Here is a 19,210-nt window from a genome sequence, read left to right as displayed (position 1 = left end):
TGGCCAGCCCCCAAACGTGATCTAAAGATGAAACTAAAGATGTAAATACAATAGTAAAAAGTCCTATTTATAATAAACTAGTTACTAGGGTTTACAGAAGTAAGTAATTGATGCATAAATCCACTTCCGGGGCCCACTTGGTGTGTGCTTGGGCTGAACTTGAAGTTTACACGTGCAGAGGCTTCTTTTGGAGTTGAACGCCAAGTTGTAACGTGTTTTTGGCGTTCAACTCTGGTTCGTGATGTGTTTCTGGCGTTTAACTCCAGACTGCAGCGTAGAACTGGCGTTCAACGCCCTTTTGCGTCGTCTAAACTCGGGCAAAGTATAGACTATTATATATTGCTGGAAAGCCCTGGATGTCTACTTTCCAACGCCGTTGATATTGCGCCATTTGGAGTTTTGTAGATCCAGAAAATCCACTTTGAGTGCAGGGAGGTCAGAATCCAACAGCATCAGCAGTCCTTCTTCAACCTCTGAATCTGATTTTTGCTCAAGTCCCTCAATTTCAGCCAGAAAATACCTGAAATCACAGAAAAACACACAAACTCATAGTAAAGTCCAAAAATATGAATTTAACATAAAAACTAGTAAAAACATCCCTAAAAGTAACTAGATCCTACTAAAAACATAATAAAAACAATGCCAAAAAGCGTATAAATTATCCGCTCATCACAACACCAAACTTAAATTGTTGCTTGTCCCCAAGCAACTAAAAATCAGATAGGATAAAAAGATGAGAATATACTATAAATTCCAAAATATCAATGAAACATAGCTCCAATCAGATGAGCGGGACTTGTAGCTTTTTGCCTCTTGAATAGTTTTCGCATCTCACTTTATCCATTGAAGTTCAGAATGATTGGCATCTATAAGAACTCAGAGTTCAGATAGTGTTATTGATTCTCCTAGTTCAGTATGTTGATTCTTGAACACAGCTACTTTATGAGTCTTGGGCGTGACCCTAAGCACTTTGTTTTCCAGTATTACCACCGGATACATACATGCCACAGACACATAACTGGGTGAACCTTTTCAGATTGTGACTCAGCTTTGCTAAAGTCCCCAATTAGAGGTGTCCAGGGTTCTTAAGCACACTCTTTTTTTGCTTTGGACCTTGACTTTAACCGCTCAGTCTCAAGTTTTCACTTGATACCTTCACGCCACAAGCACATGGTTAGGGACAGCTTGGTTTAGCCGCTTAGGCCAGGATTTTATTCCTTTAGGCCCTCCTATCCACTGATGCTCAAAGCCTTGGATCCTTTTTATTACCCTTGCCTTTTGGTTTTAAGGACTATTGGCTTTTTCTGCTTGCTTTTTCTTTTTTTTTCTTTTTTTTTTCGCCATTTTTTTCTCTCCCTTTTTTTTGCAAGCTTTTCTCTATTCACTGCTTTTTCTTGCTTCAAGAATCAATTTTTATGATTTTTCAGATTATCAAATAACATTTCTCCTGTTCATCATTCTTTCAAGAGCCAACATATTTAACATTCTTAAACAACAACTTCAAGAGACATATGCACTGTTCAAGCATTCATTCAGAAAACAAAAAGTATTGTCACCACATCAAAATAATTAAACTAGTTTCAAGGATGAATTTGAAACCATGTACTTCTTGTTCTTTTGTAATTAAAACATTTTTCATTCAAGAGAGGTGATGGATTCATAGGATATTCATAACTTTAAGACAAAGTTACTAAATACTAATGATAATGTAATAAGACACTAACATAGATAAGCACTTAACATAAAGAAAACGAAAAATATAAATTTTGAGAACAAGGAATGAGTCCACCTTAGTGATGGTGGCGTTTCCTTCTTGAGGAACCAATGATGTCCTTGAGCTCTTCTATGTCTCTTCCTTGTCTTTGTTGCTCCTCCCTCATTGCTCTTTGATCTTCTCTAATTTCATGGAGGATGATGGAGTGCTCTTGGTGTTCCACCCTTAGTTGTCCCATGTTGGAACTCAGTTCTCTTAGGGAGGTGTTGATTTGCTCCCAAAAGTTCTATGGAAGAAAGTGCATCCCTTGAGGCATCTCAGGGATTTCTTGGTGAAGAGCTTCTTCATGCGTCTCTTGAGATCCATGAATAGGCTCTCTTGTTTGCTCCATCCTTTTCTTAGTGATGGGCTTGTCCTCATCAATGAGGATATCTCCCTCTATGTCAATCCCAGCTAAATTGCATAGATGGCAAATGAGGTGAGGAAAAGCTAACCTTTCCATAGTGGAGGACTTGTCAGCCACCTTGTAGAGTTCTTGAGGTATAATCTCATGAACCTTCACCTCTTCTCCAATCATGATGCTATGGATCATGATGGCCTGGTCTATAGTAACTTCAGACCGGTTGCTAGTGGGAATGATTGAGCATTGAATGAACTCCAACCATCCTCTAGCTACAGGCTTAAGGTCCAGTCTTCTCAGTTGAACCGATTTGCCTTTTGAGTCAATCTTCCATTGAGCTTCTTCTACACATATGTCCATGAGGACTTGGTCCAACCTTTGATCAAAGTTGGCTCTCCTTGTGTAGGGGCGTGCATTCTCTTCTATCATTGGCAAGTTGAACGCCAATGATGTTAGGATTTTTGCCAGTAAAGAATGTCATAAAAACAGTCGCGTTGTAGATATAGTCTCTAAACCGACAAAAATCCCTTCGTACAAACGTTTTGGGTGTCATAAGTAACAAACCCCTTTAGAAATTGTTAACCGAGTATTCAAACCTCGGGTCGTCTTCTCAAGGAACTGCAAGAAGGTATGTTCTTATTATTGGCTATAAAGGTTGTTATCGGGGTTTAGGAGGTGAGAAGCAAGTGATTTAAATGACAAGTAAAGTAAATGGCAATTAAAATAAATAATTACTGTAAAGCAACTTTTGGCAAGGTAAGAGAAATTAGAAGTCCACTTTGTTATCTTTCTCAACAATAATGAAAGTTGAATCTAGATTCCACTTGGTCAACTTTTACTAAAGTAAAAGTAAGTCAAGGGACTAATTAAATTGGCCTTTGAATCCTATTTATTTCCTAGGGAAAGGTTGGGATTACTAAAGATCAGCTCAATTAGCAAGATAACGATTATCAATTAAGTTGAGTTGATAACTGTTGGGTTACTGATTTCTTAACCAGGACCAAAAGGGGAAAAAGTAAATTGCTGGAATAATAAAAATGTCCGTAGATGGGAAGCAATGATAACTTAAATCAAAGAGAACAATCATAAACTGAAAATACCTCAAATATCATTAATTCAAATAACAATCTATAACATGGAAGAAATTCATAAATTCACTGATCAATTCAAGTGCTGGAATAAATAAAAGTAAAAGGAAGCTAAAACAAAGAAACATAAAACCTGGATCGAGAGTCACTCTTACAAACCAAGAGAAATCCTAAATCCTAATCCTAAAAGAGAGAGAAAGGAGAAGATCTCCCTCTCAACTAAATCTAAATCATCGAAAGTAACAAAAATTGCGAGCTCTCCCTGAATGGATGCGTTCCCTCACTTCATAACCTCTGGTCTATGCCTTCTGCACTTGGATTTAGGCCAAAAAGGGCTTCAGAACTTTCTATGAGTGTTTTCTGCAATTTCTGGTGCGTGGCCTCTGTCACGCGATTGCGTCGCTCACGCGGTCGCGTCATTCGGAGCAATTCCTTGCCACCGGTCGCGTCAGTCATGCGACCGCGTCATGTGCGTTCTGCTTAAGGCGCGAGGTCGCGTCAGTCATGCGGCCGTGTCGCTGCTGATTCGTGCTTGGCACGCGATCGCTTCGTCCATGCGATCGCGTGGATGTCAGTTTCTTCAGAAGCTCCGTTTTGTGCTTTCCTTCCATTTTTTGTATGTTTCCTTTTCCATCCTTTAAGTCATTCCTACCTGAGAAGATCTGAAACTACTCAACACACTAATCACGACATCAAATGGAAATAAAGGTAATTAAAATAATTAATATTAGAGCTTAGGAAACATGTTTTTCACATACATCACATAATGAGGAAGGGAAAGTAAAACCATGCAATTAATGTGAATAGGTGGGTGAAGGATTGAATAAATCACTCAAATTAAGCACAAAATAACTCATGAAATATGGGTTTATCAACCTCCCCACACTTAAACAATAGCATGTCCTCATGCTAAATCCAAGGTAAAGAATAAGGTAAGGTTAAAGTGGTGGAATGTTATGCAATACAACCTATTCTAAATGCATCTACCTAATTGAGTCATGCAATTCCAATTTTTTTCACTCATATATAAAGCTTACATGTAGTCAAGTTAGTTCATATTCTCAAGGAGTCATGTATATGTATAGCCACCCCTTAAATAATGAAGCATTTCAGCAAATGAGATGGGAAAGAAAATATTGTACAAACTTGCAAAACAATTAGTAAATTAAGTACAGATATATGTTGATGAGTTATTGAACCTTCACTGGATTTTGTGTTTACCCTCTAGTCACTCAGTGTTTATTGGGTTTATTCACTCTACTTTTCTTTTTATTCTTACTTTCTATAGCTTTGTTTTTCATCTAACCAATCAACAATTATAAAATATAGTCATACCAAAAAGTCATGAGGTCTTTAATTAAGGTTGTAATGGGGCCAAGGTAAAGGTAAGGACATATGTATAAGGTTAAGTGAGCTAATAAGTGAATCCTTAATTAGACTAAGATCTCACCTAACATACATATCTAGTAAAACAAAACTTCTTTACCTAATTTCCCATATTTTCCCACTTGTTGTTACATGCTCATGTTTCAATTTTATTTTTATCCCATGTGCATTGTTGCATTGGGGGGTTCTTTTGTATCCCCTTTTATTAAATGCTGAAAAATAACTCTTTTTTTTTGTGAACATGGTAATTGAATCATTTTGATTTCTCATGGCATGCTTCCCAAATTTATTTTTATTTCTTTTAACTCTTCTACCCTTTTGTTTCTATCATCCATGTTCCCAATAGGTTTCCCATGTTTTAATCTATTCATAATTTTCTATCTTAAGCTAACCAAGGATTCAACTTGGAATTTTATTTTGTTTTTTTGCTTAAGGCTAGTAGTGTGGCTAAATAGAATAAAATAGATTTTAAAGGCTCAATGGGGCGATGATGAGCGGATAATTTATACGCTTTTTGACATTGTTTTTAGTATGTTTTTAGTAGGATCTAGTTACTTTTAGGGATGTTTTCATTAGTTTTTATGTTAAATTCACATTTCTGGACTTTACTATGATTTTTTGTGTTTTTCTGTGATTTCAGGTATTTTCTGGCTGAAATTGAGGGACTCGAGCAGAAATCAGATTCAGAGGTTGAAGAAGGACTGCTGATGCTGTTGGATTCTGACCTCCCTGCACTCAAAGTGGATTCTCTGGAGCTACGAAACTCGAAATGGCGCGCTTCCAATTGCGTTGGAAAGTAGACATCCAGGGCTTTCCAGCAATATATAATACTCCATACTTTGGCCAAGAATAGATGACGTAAACTGGCGTTCAACGCCAGCTTTCTGCCCAAATCTAGCGTCCAGCGCCAGAAAAGGAGCCAAAACCAGAGTTGAACGCCCAAACTGGCACAAAAGCTGGCGTTCAACTCCAAGAAGGACCTCTACACGTGCAACACTCAAGCTCAGCCCAAGCACACACCAAGTGGGCCCCGGAAGTGGATTTATGCATCAATTACTTACTTCTGTAAACCCTAGTAGCTAGTTTATTATAAATAGGACCTTTCACTATTGTATTAGACGTCTTTTTGACCATCTTTGATCAGTTGTATGCTATCTTAGATCACATTTTAGGGGGCTGGCCATCTCGGCCATGCCTGGACCTTTCACTTATGTATTTTCAACGGTAGAGTTTCTACACTCCATAGATTAAGGTGTGGAGCTCTGCTGTTCCTCAAAGATTAATGCAAAGTACTACTGTTTTCTATTCAATTCATCTTGTTTCGCTTCTAAGATATTCATTCGCACTTCAACCTGAATGTCATGAACGTGACAATCATCATCATTCCTTATGAACGCGTGCCTGACAACCACTTACGTTCTACCTTAGACTGAATGAGTATCTCTTAGATCTCTTAATCAGAATCTTCGTGGTGTAAGCTAGAATGATGGCGGCATTCAAGAGAATCCGGAAAGTCTAAACCTTGACTGTGGTATTCCGAGTAAGATTCAAAGATTGAATGACTGTGATGAGCTTCAAACTCGCGAGTGCTGGGCGTTAGTGACAGACGCAAAAGGAGGGTGAATCCTATTCCAGCATGATCGAGAACCGACAGATGAATAGTCGTGCCGTGACAGGGTGCGTTGATCATTTTCACTGAGAGGAGGGGATGTAGTCACTGACAACGGTGATGCCCTTGCATAAAGCCAGCCATGGAAAGGAGTAAGACTGATTGGATGAAGATAGCAGGAAAGCAGAGGTTCAGAGGAACGAAAGCATCTCCATTCGCTTATCTGAAATTCCCACCAATGAATTACATAAGTATTTCTATCCCTATTCTATTAATTATTATTCGAAAACACCATTATCAATTTATATCTGCCTAACTGAGATTTGTAAGGTGACCATAGCTTGCTTCATACCAACAATCTCCGTGGGATTCGACCCTTACTCACGTAAGGTATTATTTGGACGACCCAGTGCACTTGCTGGTCAGTTACACGTTGTTGTGAACCGTGGTTTTGGCATCATGTTTTTTGGCGCCATTTCCAGGGAAAGAAAGAGCAATGAACTTTACATAATTAAAGTGTAATCACGATTCTGCGTACCAAGTTTTTGGCGCCGTTGCCGGGGATTGTTTGAGTTTGGACAACTGACGGTTCATCCTGTTGCTCAGATTAGGTAATTTTCTTTTTGTTTTGCTTTCAAAAATTTTTCAAAAATCTTTCAAAAACTTTTCTTTTGTTTTCGAAAAAAAAATAATAATAATAAGAATAATGTTTTCAAAAATAAATTATTCTATGGCTTCAAAATTTTTAAGAATGAATTTTAGTGTTTCATGAAGCATGTGAAGCCTGGCTGGCTGTAAAGCCATGTCTAAATTCATTTGGACTGAGGCTTCCAAACCATCAGCATAGAGGCAAGTTACATATTTGATAAGTAATGAGCAGTATATTCTGATATCTTTTTGAAGCTTGGCTGGCCATTGGCCATGTCTAGTGTTTTGGACCGGAGCTTTCATTGAAAGCTTGGCTGGCTAGTGAGCCATGTCTAATTCCTGGACTGAAGCTTTAGACTAAGATTGCAAGATTCCTGGAATTCATGTTAAAAATTTTGGAATCCTTATTTTTTTTTTCTTTTTCATATAATTTTCAAAAAAAATCCAAAAAAATTAGAAAATCATAAAAATCAAAAATATTTTTTTTGCGTTTCTTGTTTGAGTCTGGAGTCATGTTATAAGTTTGGTGTCAATTGCATGTGCATCTTGCATTTTTCGAAAATTTTCATGCATTCATAGTGTTCTTCATGATCTTCAAGTTGTTCTTGGTAAGTCTTCTTGTTTGATCTTTGCATTTGCATGTTTTGTGTCTTTTCTTGTTTTTCATATGCATTCTTGAATTCTTAGTCTCTAAGCATTAAAGAATTCTAAGTTTGGTGTCTTGCATGTTTTCTTTGCATTAAAATTTTTTCAAAAATATGTTCTTGATGTTCATCATGACATTCAAAGTGTTCTTGGTGTTCATCTTGACATTCATAGCATTCTTGCATGCATCACATGTTTTGATCTAAAATTCTCATGCATTGCATCATTTTACTTGTTTTTCTCTCTCATCATAAAAAAATTCAAAAATAAAAAAATATATATCTTTCCCTTTTTCTCTCTCATCAAATTCAAAAATTTGAGTTGACTTTTTCAAAATTTTTAAAATCAAGTTGTTTCTTATGAGTCAAATCAAATTTTCAATTTGAAAATCTTATCTTTTTCAAAATCTTTTTCAAAAATCAAATCTTTTTCAAACTTCTTAGTTATTTTCGAAAATTCCAAAAATATTTTTCAAAAATATTTTTCTTATTTTTATATCAAATTTTCGAAAATAACAATAACAATTAATGTTTTGATTCAAAAATTTCAAGTTTGTTACTTGCTTGTTAAGAAAGATTCAAACTTTAAGTTCTAGAATCATATCTTGTGATTTCTTGTGAATCAAGTCATTAATTGTGATTTTAAAAATCATATTTTTTCAAAAACTAACTTCTATCATATCTTTTCAAAAATATCTTCTTATCTTAACTTTTTCAAAAATTTGATTTCAAAATATCTTTTCTAACTTCCTAACTTCTTATCTTTTCAAAATTGTTTCAACTAACTAACTAACTTTTTTTTGTTTGTTTCTTATCTTTTTCAAAACTACCTAACTAACTCTCTCTCTCTAATTTTCGAAAATATCTTCCCTCTTTTTCAAAAATTTCTTTTTTTATTAACTAATTATTTTTATTTTTGATTTAAAAAAATTTTTTTTTTCAGAAAAAATACTAACCTTTTCAAAAACTATTTTCGAAAATCACTAACTCTTTTTCAAAAATTATTTTCGAAAATTTTTCCTCTCCCATCTTATTCTATTTATTTATTCATTTACTAACATCTCATCTCACATCTCTGCCCTCCTCACAGTTGTGTTTCTTTCTTTACATCACATTCTTTGTCTTCCTCTTTTCTTCCACTCACAAAGGGATCCCTATACTGTGGTATAAAGGATCCATATTATTATTATTATTATTTTCTGTGCCCTCTTCTTTGTCATATGAGCAGGAGCAAGGACAAGAATATTCTTGTTGAAGCAGATCCAGAACCTGAAAGGACTCTGAAGAGAAAACTAAGAGAAGCTAAATTACAACAATCCAAAGATAACCTTTCAAAAAAAAAAAATTTCAAACAGGAAGAGGAGATGGCAGCCGAAAATAATAATAATGCAAGGAGGATGCTTGGTGACTTTACTGCACCTAATTCCAATTTACATGGAAGAAGCATCTCTATTCCTGCCATTGGAGCAAACAACTTTGAGCTGAAACCTCAATTAGTTTCTCTGATGCAGCAGAACTGCAAGTTTCATGGACTTCCATCTGAAGATCCTTTTCAGTTCTTAACTGAATTCTTGTAGATATGTGATACTGTTAAGACTAATGGAGTAGATCCTGAATTCTACAAGCTCATGCTTTTCCCTTTTGCTATAAGAGACAGAGCTAGAGTGTGGATTGGACTCTCAACCTAAGGATAGCCTGAACTCTTGGGATAAGCTGGTTAAGACTTTCCTATCCAAGTTCTTTCCTCCTCAAAAGTTGAGCAAGCTTAGAGTGGATGTTCAAACCTTCAGACAAAAAGAAGGTGAATCCCTCTATGAAGCTTGGGAGAGATACAAAGGACTGACCAAAAAGTGTCCTTCTGACATGCTTTCAGAATGGACCATCCTGGATATATTCTATGATGGTCTGTCTGAGTTATCTAAGATGTCATTGGACACCTCTGCAGGTGGATCCATTCACCTAAAGAAAACGCCTGCAGAAGCTCAAGAACTCATTGACATGGTTGCAAATAACCAGCTCATGTACACTTCTGAAAGGAATCCTATGGATAATGGGACGCCTATGAAGAAGGGAGTTCTTGAAGTTGATACTCTGAATGCCATATTAGCTCAGAACAAAATATTGACTCAGCAAGTCAATATGATTTCTCAGAGTCTGAATGGAATGCAAGCTGCATCCAACAGTACTCAAGAGGCTTCTTATGAAGAAGAAGCTTATGATCCTGAAAACCCTGCAATAGCAGAGGTGAATTACTTAGGTGAACCTTATGGAAACACCTATAACTCATCATGGAGAAATCATCCAAATTTCTCCTGGAAGGATCAAATGCCTCAACAAGGCTTTAATAATGGTGGAAGAAACAGGTTTAACAATAATAAACCTTTTCCATCATCCACTCAGCAACAGACAGAGAACTCTGAACAAAATACTTCTAATTTAGCAAACTTAGTCTCTGATCTATCTAAGGCCACTGTAAGTTTCATGAATGAAACAAGGTCTTCCATTAGAAATTTGGAAGCACAAGTGGGCCAGCTGAGTAAAAGGATCACTGAAATCCCTCCCAGTACTCTCCCAAGCAATACAGAAGAGAATCCAAAAGGAGAGTGCAAGGCCATTGACATAAGCACCATGGCCGAACCCAAAGAAGGAGAGGAGGACGTGAATCCCAAGGAGGAAGACCTCCTGGGACGTCCAGTGATCAATAAGGAGCTTCCCTCTGAGGAACCAAAGGACTCTGAGGCTCATCTAAAGACCATAGAGATTCCATTGAACCTCCTTATGCCCTTCATGAGCTCTGATGAGTATTCCTCTTCTGAAGAGAATGAGGATGTTACAGAAGAGCAAACTGCCAAGTTTCTTGGTGCAATCATGAAGCTGAATGCCAAATTATTTGGCATTGATACATGGGAAGTTGAACCTCCCTTGTTCATCAATGAACTAAGTGATCTGGATCAATTGACATTGCCTCAGAAGAGATAGGATCCTGGAAAGTTCATAATACCTTGTACCATAGGCACCATGATCTTTAAGGCCCTGTGTGAACTTGGTTCAGGAATAAACCTCATGCCCCTCTCTGTAATAGAGAAACTGGGAATCTATGGGGTGCAAGCTGCTAAAATATCATTAGAGATGGCAGACAATTCAAGAAAATAGGCATATCGACAAATAGAGGACGTGTTAGTAAAGGTTGAAGGCCTTTACATCCCTGCTGATTTCATAGTCCTGGATACTGAAAAGGAAGAGGATGAATCCATCATCCTAGGAAGACCTTTCCTGGCCACAGCAAGAGCTGTGATTGATGGTTACAGAGGTGAACTAGTCCTTCAATGGAATGAGGACTCCCTCGTGTTTAAAACTCAAGGATCTCCCTCTGCAACCATGGAGAGGAAGCATGAAAAGCTTCTCTCAAAGCAGAGTCAACCCAAGCCCCCACAGTCAAACTCTAAGTTTGGTGTTGGGAGGCCACAACCAAACTCTAAGTTTGGTGTTGAACTCCCATATCCAAACTCTAAGTTTGGTGTTGGAGAGTCTCAACAATGCTCTGAACATCTGTGAGGCTCCATGAGAGCCCACTGTCAAGCTATTGACATTAAAGAAGCGCTTGTTGGGAGGCAACCCAATGTTTATTTATCTAACTCTATTATTCTTGTTTTTCATGTTTTCTTAGGTTCATGATCATGTGGAGTCACAAAATAAATATAAAAATTGAAAACGGAGTCAAAAACAGCAGAAGAAAAATCACACCCTGGAGGAGCATCTGCCTGGCGTTCAACGCCAGAACAGAGCATGGTTCTGGCGCTGAACGCCCAAAATGGGCAGCATCCTGGCGCTGAACGCCCAGAACAAGCATGGTTCTGGCGTTCAACGCCAGAAATGGCAACAAATGGGCGTTGAACGCCCAAAATGGGCACCAACCTGGCGCTGAACGCCCAGAGTTGTGTGCAAGGGCATTTTACATGCCTAAATTGGTGCAGGGATGTAAATGCCTTGACACCTCAGGATCTGTGGACCCCACAGGATCATCTTAGGATCTGTGGACCCCACAGGATCATCTCAGGATCTGTGGACCCCACAGGATCCCCACCTACCTCATCATCTCTCTTTCCATTCATGATCATCCCTTCTGTTTTCCATTTACCACTCACATCCATACACCCACTACCTTCAAAATTCAACATCTCTCTCCCACCCAATCCCACCCATATGGCCGAATACACACATCCATCCATCTCCTCCATATCTTCTTCTTCTTCTTCTATTCTTTCTTCTTTTGCTCGAGGGCGAGCAACATTCTAAGTTTGGTGTGGTAAAAGCATAGCTTTTTTGTTTTTTTCCATAACCATTGATGGCACCTAAGGCTAGAAAAACCTCTAGAAAGAGGAAAGGGAAGACAAAAGCTTCCATCAAGGGTCTATAGCTCAGTGGTAGAACATTTGACTGCAAATCAAGAGATCCCTGAGATACCTCAGGGGATACATTTTCTTCCACACAATTATTGAAAGCAACTAAGGGTGGAACATCAAGAGTACTCCATCATCCTTCATGAAATCAGAGAAGATCTAAAAGCAATGAGGGAGGAGCAACAAAGACAAGGAAGAGACATAGAAGAGCTCAAGGACATCATTGGTTCTTCAAGAAGAAAACGCCACCATCACTAAGGTGGATTCATTCCTTGTTCTTATTCCTTCTATTTTTTGTTTTCTATGTTATGTGCTTATCTATGTTTGTGTCTTCATTACATGATCATTAGTAGTTAGTAACTTTGTCTTAAAGTTATGAATGTCCTATGAATCCATCACCTCTCTTAAATGAAAAATGTTTTAATTCAAAAGAACAAGAAGTACATGAGTTTCGAATTTATCCTTGAACTTAGTTTAATTATATTGATGTGGTGACAATGCTTCTTGTTTTCTGAATGTATGCTTGAACAGTGCATATGTCTTTTGAAGTTGTTGTTTAAGAATGTTAAATATGTTGGCTCTTGAAAGAATGATGACTAGGAGACATGTTATTTGATAATCTGAAAAATCATAAAAATGATTCTTGAAGCAAGAAAAAGCAGCAAAGAACAAAGCTTGCAGAAAAAAAAAATATAGGCAAAAAAAAATAGAAAGAAAAAGAAAAAGCAAGCAGAAAAAGCCAAAAGCTCTTAAAATCAAGAGGCAAGAGCAAAAAGCCAATAACCCTTAAAACCAAAAGGCAAGGGCAAATAAAAAGGATCCCAAGGCTTTGAGCATCAGTGGATAGGAGGGCCTAAAGGAATAAAATCCTAGTCTAAGCGGCTAAACCATGCTGTCCCTAACCATGTGCTTGTGGCGTGTAGGTGTCAAGTGAAAACTTGAGACTGAGCGGTTAAAGTCAAGGTCCAAAGCAAAAAAAATAGTGTGCTTAAGAACCCTGGACACCTCTAATTGGGGACTTTAGCAAAGCTGAGTCACAATCTGAAAAGGTTCACCCAATTATGTGTCTGTGGCATTTATGTATCTGGTGGTAATACTGGAAAACAAAGTGCTTAGGGCCACGGCCAAGACTCATAAAGAAGCTGTGTTCAAGAATCATCATACTGAACTAGGAAAATCAATAACACTATCTGAACTCTGAGTTCCTATAGATGCCAATCATTCTGAACCTCAATGGATAAAGTGAGATGCAAAAACTATTCAAGAGGCAAAAAGCTATAAGTCCCGCTCATTTGATTGAAGCTCTGTTTCATTGATAGTTTGGAATTTATGGTATATTCTCTTCTTTTTATCCTATTTGATTTTCAGTTGCTTGGGGACAAGCAACAATTTAAGTTTGGTGTTGTGATGAGCGGATAATTTATACGCTTTTTGACATTGTTTTTAGTAGGATCTAGTTACTTTTAGGGATGTTTTCATTAGTTTTTATGTTAAATTCACATTTCTGGACTTTACTATGAGTTTTTGTGTTTTTCTATGATTTCAGGTATTTTCTGGCTGCAATTGAGGGACTTGAGCAGAAATCAGATTCAGAGGTTGAAGAAGGACTGCTGATGCTGTTGGATTCTGACTTCCCTGCACTCAAAGTGAATTTTCTGGAGCTACAGAATGTGAAATGGCGCGCTTCCAATTGCGTTGGAAAGTAGACATCCAGGGCTTTCCAGAAATATATAATAGTCCATACTTGGCCAAGAATAGAAGACGTAAAATGGCGTTCAACGCCAGCTTTCTGACCAAATCTGGCGTCCAGCGCCAGAAAAGGAGCCAAAACCAGAGTTGAACGCCCAAACTGGCACAAAAGCTGGCGTTCAACTCCAAGAAGGACCTCTACACGTGCAACACTCAAGCTCAGCCCAAGCACACACCAAGTGGGCCCCAGAAGTGGATTTATGCATCAATTACTTACTTCTGTAAACCCTAGTAGCTAGTTTATTATAAATAGGACCTTTTACTATTGTATTAGACGTCTTTTTGACCATCTTTGATCAGTTGTATGCTATCTTAGATCACATTTTAGGGGGCTGGCCATCTCGGCCATGCCTGGACCTTTCACTTATGTATTTTCAACGGTAGAGTTTCTACACTCCATAGATTAAGGTGTGGAGCTCTGCTGTTCCTCAAAGATTAATGCAAAGTACTACTGTTTTCTATTCAATTCATCTTGTTTCGCTTCTAAGATATTCATTCGCACTTCAACCTGAATGTGATGAACGTGACAATCATCATCATTCCTTATGAACGCGTGCCTGACAACCACTTCCGTTCTACCTTAGACTGAATGAGTATCTCTTAGATCTCTTAATCAGAATCTTCGTGGTGTAAGCTAGAATGATGGCGGCATTCAAGAGAATCCGGAAAGTCTAAACCTTGTCTGTGGTATTCCGAGTAGGATTCAATGATTGAATGACTGTGACGAGCTTCAAACTCGCAAGTGCTGGGCGTTAGTGACAGACACAAAAGGAGGGTGAATCCTATTCCAGCATGATCGAGAACCGACAGATGAATAGCCGTGCCGTGACAGGGTGCGTTAATCATTTTCACTGAGAGGAGAGGATGTAGCCACTGACAACGGTGATGCCCTTGCATAAAGCCAGCCATGGAAAGGAGTAAGACTGATTGGATGAAGATAGCAGGAAAGCAGAGGTTCAGAGGAACGAAAGCATCTCCATTCGCTTATCTGAAATTCCCACCAATGAATTACATAAGTATTTCTATCCCTGTTCTATTAATTATTATTCGAAAACACCATTATCAATTTATATCTTCCTAACTGAGATTTGCAAGGTGACCATAGCTTGCTTCATACCAACAATCTCCGTGGGATTCGACCCTTACTCACGTAAGGTATTACTTGGACGACCCAGTGCACTTGCTGGTCAGTTACACGGAGTTGTGAACCGTGGTTTTGGCATCATGTTTTTTGGCGCCATTTCCAGGGAAAGAAAGAGCAATGAACTTTACATAATTAAAGTGTAATCACGATTCTGCGTACCAGCTGACAAGGGTGATGTGAAAGGTAGGTTATTTTGGGGTAAGTGAGCTAAAATCAAATGATGGCCTCAATCATTCTCTTGGTATGTATCTATATTCTATATTCTATAATTAGACATATAGATTAAAGCAAAGTAAAGAACATCAGAATAAAAAGAAGTGAAACACATAGAAATGAAATTATGGTTTGAATGCAACCATACAATTAAGCTCAAGACTCACGGGCTGTGTGTTCTCTAACTCAAGCATCATATATCATTCATATATGTTATGCAGGTTTAGTTAAAAATTCCCATTATTCTCATAAAAAAATTATTTAGGGTAGCCTTTAAAGTTTTAATGTTCCTCCTTGATGAAATGTTGTCAACTTAACTATATCATGTAATGCTAAGTATACAAGGTTTATGGATTTAAATCTGTTATTTTTAATTCCTAGCTTACTTCCTTTTTATATTTTTCAATTTAAGCTATACTATCATATGCTAAAAAGGGTAAACTATACTAATTAATCCACTAATAAGTTAGAACTGCAAACTAAACTAAATAACTAAAATAAACTAAATGGCTGCAATATGAACTAAGAATGCAGAATGCAAAAAAATAGAGTAAGAATACATAAAAAGCAGCAATGTATAAGTACTCAGAAAATAACAGTGAAAAGAAAAATACAGAAAAATATCCAAAATAAAAGAAAAAAGATGTAGTGGTTCACCAAAATGAAAACACTAGAGATGGCGACCTCCCCACACTTAAATGAAGCATCGTCCTTGATGCTCAGTCAAGCCGGGTGTGAAGGGGTGTCATCACTGGTAGGGATGGCAGCTGGAGGCTCTATGGTGGTGGTGGGCTGAGGGTCTGGCTGCTGTAGAGGTGGGGATGACTGGATCGGGATCTCCGGATCCACAGCCTCTATCTGGGGCATAACCTCCTAATGCGGGGCAGCCTGCTCTGTGGCTGCCTGCTGATGGGTCTCCTCCTGGAAATGAGTCTCCTCCTCGTGCTCATCCTCCTCCTCCTCTGATGGCTCAGATGGTGTGTCGGGCTCAGAGGGGATGTCACCACCCTGTCGGATCATCAGCTTTAGATGCGAATAGCGTCGCTGCCAATCTCTCATACCGGCGCTGGTTACGGCACTCCATCTGATCAAGCTGTCGAAATAGGCGGTGCACGAGGCGGTATACGGGCTCAGAGGCAGGTGAAGGTGCAGTGGTAGCAGCAGGAGCAGCAGTGGCAGCTGTGGATGAAGAGGGTACAACAGACGGTGGGGCTGGCTCATTAGTAGCAGTGAAGGGTGGTGGTCTGTAGCCCAAAGCTAAGAAGTTCCTGCTGTGAGGAATGATCTTCCTACAATCCGCCGCTGGTGGTCTCTCATCGGCATCCTCCCATGGCACGTCAGCTCTACGGCCTAGCTGTGTAACCAGATACAGAAAAGGGAGGGTGCCTCAGACGTGGACCCTGGCCATAAAATGCCGGATAAAGCGTGGCAGATAAAGGTCCTTCCCCTCCATCACACACCATAGGAGGGTGATCATAGCAGCCGGGATCTCCGTCTCGTGAGTACTCGGCATCACATAATTACTCAAGATCTGGTGCCATAACCGAGCCTCATCATTTAAGTACCCCCTCTTGATTCCTCTAGACATGGTGGTGTCCTGACCCATCTCCCAAGGAACAGTCGGGTCCAAAGCTATCCGTGCCTTCACAGCATCCCAATCAAACTGCATCTGGCGCATGTCCTCCTCAGCCTTTGAATAACCATCAGGCTGATTGGACTTGGCTGGGAGCTGGAGAATGTCCTCTAAGGCCTCTTCAGTGACTAGAATTTGTTTTCCTCTCAGGTTTACGGCATCTAGGGTGGTGAGGTAGTAGTTGCAGTAGAATTCCCGGATCCAAGATGCGTTGACCTCTGTCAGTGTTCTCTCCAGAAAGAACCAGTTCCTTTGCTTGATTTGCTCAGTGGTGTACTGCTGGAGTGCTTCTGGAATCTTCAGAGTTCGCTCCAAGTATAGATTTCTGGAGTTTGCAAAAGCCGGGTACTTTAGTTCACAGTACCGACTTGCAAATTTTATTGGATCATTTGCAGGAAGCAGCTGGTCAGCTTTCTCCTGCTGTGTAAAGTTCTTCTCCCGCCATGAGGAATCATACATGAGGGCAATGATGGACTGGGAGGAATCTCCTCTCTTGCGCTTGCCAGAGGCTTTGCCTTTACATTTCCTCTGTGAGGCAGACATCCTGAAAAATGGAAAACCAGGAAATGGATAAAAATAAGGAAGCAAATATGCAAATAAACAAAGAAGAATCAAAGCGGCAAAAGAGAATTAGAAATTGGTGAATGAGTTAAGGAATGGTGTATTAGGGATTGTATAGAAGTTTAAAAGTTTGAAAGGAAGATTATACAATCCAAAATTTATCAGAATCCAAGGTAAATTGGAAAATAGTCATTATGCCATGGTTAGAAAGTTAGAGGAAAGTGAAAAAAAAGAAAAGAGATTTTAAAAGGTTAGCATGGGTAGAATTTGAAAAAGGATGTAGAGAATTAAAATTAGTGAGTCAGTAAGTGGCATAAAGAAAATATTCCATATAACAAGGAGTCACAATTATGGCTAGAATTAACTCACAATCGAACAAGGAAAACACGGTGATGTTGATTCTAATAGATATAAAGAAAGCAAGAACTGGAATCAGAATATAACACCAGGAAATCAAGGATGATAAAAAAAATCTGCCATAACATTCATGAAATGGTTTGGGTAAGGTAGAGGACAACAGAGTTTAGAATGTCAAACCAAAACATGAATGAAAACAATTCACAAAAAATTTGGGCAGCATTCCGGCTAAAATTGGATTGTCCCGGAAACTAAACAGCAAACAAGGCAGTTCATATGAATTAAAAACTTGCTGCAGTCATCTATAATTAATAGAAACATGAAAATTCAGAGTAATAAGCAGCAAATGCAGGAAATCACAGCATATGAACAAGGTCATAGGAATAACAGAATTGAAGTAATGATCAAACAGAAGCATGAACAGTGCAAGTAAACAGACCTAGATCCACTAACCACAACCTAATCTACCTAACAACCTAAAAATCCACTACAGCATGCATATCTATCTATCCGAATGATGAACAGAAACAGAAAAAAATCGTAAAATAAATGCGAAGGATAGAAAGGCGGCGTGCACCGGAACCTGGTAGGCGGGAGGAGTGGAACAGGGAAGAAAGTGGCTGGGTGGTGGCTGCGGCGGCGTCCGGCGCGGTGGCGGCTGAGGGGGCAGTTCGGTTAGGGGAAAGGGGGGGTAATGGGTGAAATAGGGGAGGGGGTTGGATAGGGGAGAGGGTGGTGGCACGGCTGGGATGGCTGGCGGTGTGGGTGGTGGTTCGCGGAGGGGGAGGGCAGTGGCGGAGGAGGAGGGAAAGAGAGGAAGAAAGAAGAAGGAGGAAGGGGAGGGAGGAAGGGGGTCGGTGGCGGCTGGGTCGGCGGCGGTGGCGACTGGGTGGCGGCAATGGTGGATGGGTGGTGGAGGAGAGAAGATGGGGCAGAGAGGGAGAAGAGGGTTGGGGGGGCTGCGCGACTGCTAGGGTTCGCGTGGCTGGGGGGTTATATTTTCAAATCCACACGATCGCGTGGGGCACGCAGTCGCGTGGTTGGGGTGAAAATGGGAATGACGCAATCGCGTGGAGCGCGCGATCGCATGGAAGAGGTAAAAGAGGGGATGACACGATCGCGGGGTCGCGCGATTGCGTCGCTGGAAATCGTGCTAAACGCACGACTCCAGCACCGTTTCAGCACAACTCTCTGTCTCCTTTTGGGGTGGTGTGTAATCCATGCGACGCGATCGCATCGATCACGCGGTCGCGTGGGATTGGTATTGTGCAAGTGACGCGATCGCATGGGGCATGCGATCGCGTGGGCCAATTTGTGCAAAACGCACAAGGGCCGCACGATTCCAGCCTAACTTTCTGGACGTTGGATACTGACGCCGATCTTCAGGTCACGCGGCCGCGTGGATGACGCGGTCGCGTGGATAATGTGTTCGTAGTGGGACGCGATCGCATGGGGCATGCGATCGCGTCGTGCATCCCTTTTTTTTTTAAACTGAATGCAGGACGCAATGCTTAATGTGAATGCTATGCATGAGTCCAGGTTTAATAAAATAGAAATAAAATTCAAAAATAAACAAAGCGAAATAAAATTAAAATTGTTAAAGCAACGATCATACCATGGTGGGTTGTCTCCCACCTAGCACTTTTAGTTAAAGTCCTTAAGTT

At 39.7% G+C, this 19,210-nt stretch overlaps 1 non-coding gene across 1 annotated transcript; it reads right to left on the bottom strand.

Moving 5' to 3' along the window:
- Positions 1-9,250: 9,250 nt before the first annotated feature.
- Positions 9,251-9,358, bottom strand: LOC112746656 (small nucleolar RNA R71). The gene has a single exon (XR_003174527.1). It is a non-coding gene; the product is annotated as a small nucleolar RNA R71 (small nucleolar RNA).
- Positions 9,359-19,210: the final 9,852 nt, after the last annotated feature.

Source organism: Arachis hypogaea, chromosome 14, assembly GCF_003086295.3.
Source record: "Arachis hypogaea cultivar Tifrunner chromosome 14, arahy.Tifrunner.gnm2.J5K5, whole genome shotgun sequence".
NCBI lineage: Eukaryota > Viridiplantae > Streptophyta > Magnoliopsida > Fabales > Fabaceae > Arachis > Arachis hypogaea.
Note: the sequence above shows the minus strand (reverse complement) of the source record. Positions and strands in the feature narration are given on the sequence as shown.